The 3684-nt window shown below is 44.2% G+C and overlaps 1 pseudogene; it reads left to right on the top strand.

Annotated features, from left to right (window-relative positions):
* The first annotated feature begins 2097 nt into the window (after window positions 1–2097).
* LOC114619945 lies at window positions 2098–3080 on the top strand (annotated as a pseudogene).
* Window positions 3081–3684: the final 604 nt, after the last annotated feature.

Below are 3684 nucleotides of genomic sequence, written 5' to 3'. Positions count from 1 at the left end.
AGGAAACCAGTGAGTGGAATTCGTCACTTTCTTTCGGCCCAAATGCACCAGATAAGAAGAGATAACCCAGCGTGAGGGGCTTTCTGTTTCATTTTCTGATACTCTCAGGCTGCAGTCTCAACTTCATCTGGATTCATCAGCTGTAATTACTGAGAGCTGAGGTACACAGTCTCAAAATACCAGAAGAAATGTATTATTTCCTTCAGAAAATTATCCTAAGCTGCCAACCGTGAAAGGCTTCAAAAGCCCAACAGTCTGTGTATAACTCTGTGAAGTGCTTCTGAGACATTCATCCTGTTTTCTTTTCTATTGACGAAACCAAAAATCCAAGGAGCATGAAGTCAGCTTGCCCACCGGTAGGAAATTCTGGGGGATGTACTTTTTGAGGCTGTTACCATTGGAAACGTTTCTTCTCTAGTCTATTGGAATTCCACTTTACTTCAAGCTTTACTGAAATGTCTTCCTTGACTTAGCAGTCCACTGTTGTGCAGAGTAAGCACCTTACAGAAACAATGCTTTCTAGAAGGTACACATTTTAAAAAGCATAGAACCAATAGAACATTAAGTTGGTGTGGATTTCGAGTGACACACTTGACCTCTGACTTCTGTGTTCTGATAGTTGGGTTGGCTGAGACTGTTCAAAGACTGTGGAGTTCATTCTATTATTTATTCTTGCTGTCTTTTCCCTGCCGTACTTTTGGGGTACAGTGCTACTGATTGAGACCGTTATCCCAGAGGTCAAGGTCAAGTTCAGGAGCTTGGGACCAGCGGCCATTCCATTCCAGGAGAAGGGAAGAAGATCACTTTGTAGATTTACGAGGAGGAGAGATGAGAGCACATTTCCCATCAGGAGAGTGAGCTAGGCACATTGAGGAGACCCAGAGCTGTGATACTTTCTGTGGGAATCCCAACAGCTGCAGACAGGGCCTGGCTGAGTGTGTACTGACCCTGTGGATTCAGGCCTCTCCTTGTCTTATGTGTGTTACATACCTAAGCTGACATTTTCAAGCACTTTAAAGCAAGACCTGGATGAGAGGACATCAATTAGTGTATGTGGGGACATTTGAGGGATGGGCTGGTAGAGGTCAGCCTGAGCCTGTCCAGGTTCCCAATACTATGTCCAAAAGAGGTTATATAAATTCATTATAATTGTTTGATGATTTTACTCAGAACTTGCTATTTGCATACAGTTGAGTTTACCTATAAACCTTATGTGAACTATGTATAAATGTAAACAATGCATACTAAATATAAGATACATATATAAATAAATAAATACTACAATATAAAACACATTGACATAAGTCATGTCACGAATGGTCTTATTTTTAATAAGATGGGAAGCTAAGAATGAAGATACTATTTTCTTGTCCCCTAAGTAACCTGTAGCACATTAGAGGCAACATTATTCAATCGTAGGACAAGGACTGACAAATAAGTGACGTCAGTGTTCAACTTCCCACCTTGTCACTTCAGTCATAGGAAGCTGGCTCTGTTTGTTTAAAGCACCAAAACAGATACACGGTTAATTATGGACAGATAGAAGTTTTCAAAATGGTATTAATACAACAGTGAGGTCTAGAGAGATGGCTCAGTGGTTTGCCATGCAAGTATGGGGCCTGAGTTCAAATTTGTAGAACCTGTGTTAATCTGGGTGTGGTAGTGGGTTCTGTAATGGTTCTGCAGAGAGATGAGAGATAGAATCCAGAGACTCCCTGGAGGCCTGTAGACCAGTCAGCCTGTGTAGACTACAGTGACGAGCAACAAAAAAGAGAGACCCTGCCCTGCTTCACACACTTGGAAGACAAGGACTGATAGTCACGGTTGGCCCCTGACTATGACACACAGCCAGGGGGTGTGCACACCACCAAACACACCCAAGTACGTGTACTCTGCATATCACATGCATACAAACAAAATGAAAAACTGTAAACCTATGGAAATCTTTGAAAAAATATACTAAGCAGAGATCTTATTCAGAATTTGTAATAAAGAACTGTTAGAACTCAATAATTAGCCTTTTCCGCGCTACCTGGGGATGGGTCCATACGGCGTTGTTCTTGGTTCCCATCGTAACTTAAAAGGGAAACTTGCACAATGTCCCAAGCCCTTGATGTCCTGCAGATGAAGGAGGAGGATGTCCTCAAATTCCTTGCTGCAGGAACCCACTTAGGTGGCACCAACCTTGACTTTCAGATGGAGCAGTACATCTACAAACAGAAAAGTGATGGTATCTACACCATAAATCTGAAGAGGACCTGGGAGAAGCTGTTGCTCGCAGCTCGGGCCATTGTTGCCATTGAGAACCCTGCTGACGTCAGTGTCATCTCCTCCAGGAACACTGGCCAGCAAGCTGTGCTCACGTTTGCTGCTGCCACAGGAGCCACTCCAATTGCTGGCCGCTTCACACCTGGGACCTTCACTAGTCAGATCCAAGCAGCCTTCAGGGAGCCACGGCTTCTAGTGGCGACTGATCCCAGGGCTGACCACCAGCCCCTCACAGAGGCCTCTTATGTCAACCTGCCCACCATTGCTCTGTGTAACACAGACTCTCCCCTGCGCTATGTGAACATTGCCATCCCATGCAACAACAAGGGAGCTCATTCAGTGGGTCTGATGTGGTGGATGCTGGCCCGGGAAGTACTCCACATGTGAGGTACTATCTCCCATGAGCATCCATGGGAGGTTATGCCTGATCTTTATTTCTATAGAGACCCAGAGGAGATTGAGCAGGAGGAACAGGCTGCTGCTGAGAAGGCTGTGACCAAGGAGGAATTCCAGAGTGAATGGACCTCACCAGCTCTCGAGTTCACTGCTGCTCAGCCTGAGGTGGCCGACTGGTCTGAGGGTGTGCAGGTACCCTCTGTGCCCATCCAGCAGTTCCCCACGGAGGACTGGAGTTCGCAGACAGCCACCGAGGACTGGTCAGCAGCTCCCACAGCACAGGCCACCGAGTGGGTTGGAGCCACCACTGAGCGGTCCTGAGCTGCTCTGCAGACACCTGAGCAAAGGGAAAAAAGGTGGAAGGAAAATAAAGTTCCCAAAAGCTGAAAAAAAAAAAAAGAACTCAATAATTATAATAAAAAAAATTCAACTTAAAAACCCACACAAAATATCTGCATAGAGACTTTATCAAAGAAGATAAACAGTCACTATATAGGCAATGAAAGTATATTTTTTCATCAGAGATGCCTACACCGTAAAACCCCAAGCTTGATATCACCAGTGGCCGACAGTGCTGCTGCCCATGGAGCAGCCGGAATGCTTCTTCAGTCTAGTGGGGATGCGAAGGACAGTGACTTCAGAAGAACAGAATTTCAGTTTCTTGCTAAATTAAACACATCACTTAAAAAAAGATTTCATTATTAATGTTTGATAACATTATTAATGTTATTAATTAATGTGTGTGTACATGCGTGTGAATGCATGAAGCAAGTGCAGGAGCACCTCTTCCGTTAATTTTACCCCTCCCCACTCCCACCCCTCCCCCAGAGCTGAGGATCTAATCAAGGGTAGGCAAAAGCACTCTACCACTGAGCAAACTCCCAAGCCCACACTTTTAACCATAAGATCTAGTAATCACTTTCCTTGGCATGTGCCCAAATAAACTGAAAATATATAGAAAACATTAAAAAGCCTGAACAGTAACATTTACAGTGGTTTTATTTATAATTGTAAAATCTT

The sequence above is a fragment of the Grammomys surdaster genome, unplaced genomic scaffold (genome assembly GCF_004785775.1).
Source record: "Grammomys surdaster isolate TR1022 unplaced genomic scaffold, NIH_TR_1.0 63, whole genome shotgun sequence".
Taxonomy (NCBI): domain Eukaryota; kingdom Metazoa; phylum Chordata; class Mammalia; order Rodentia; family Muridae; genus Grammomys; species Grammomys surdaster.
The sequence above is the reverse complement of the archived record's forward strand: the minus strand, read 5'-3'. Positions and strand labels throughout refer to the sequence as shown.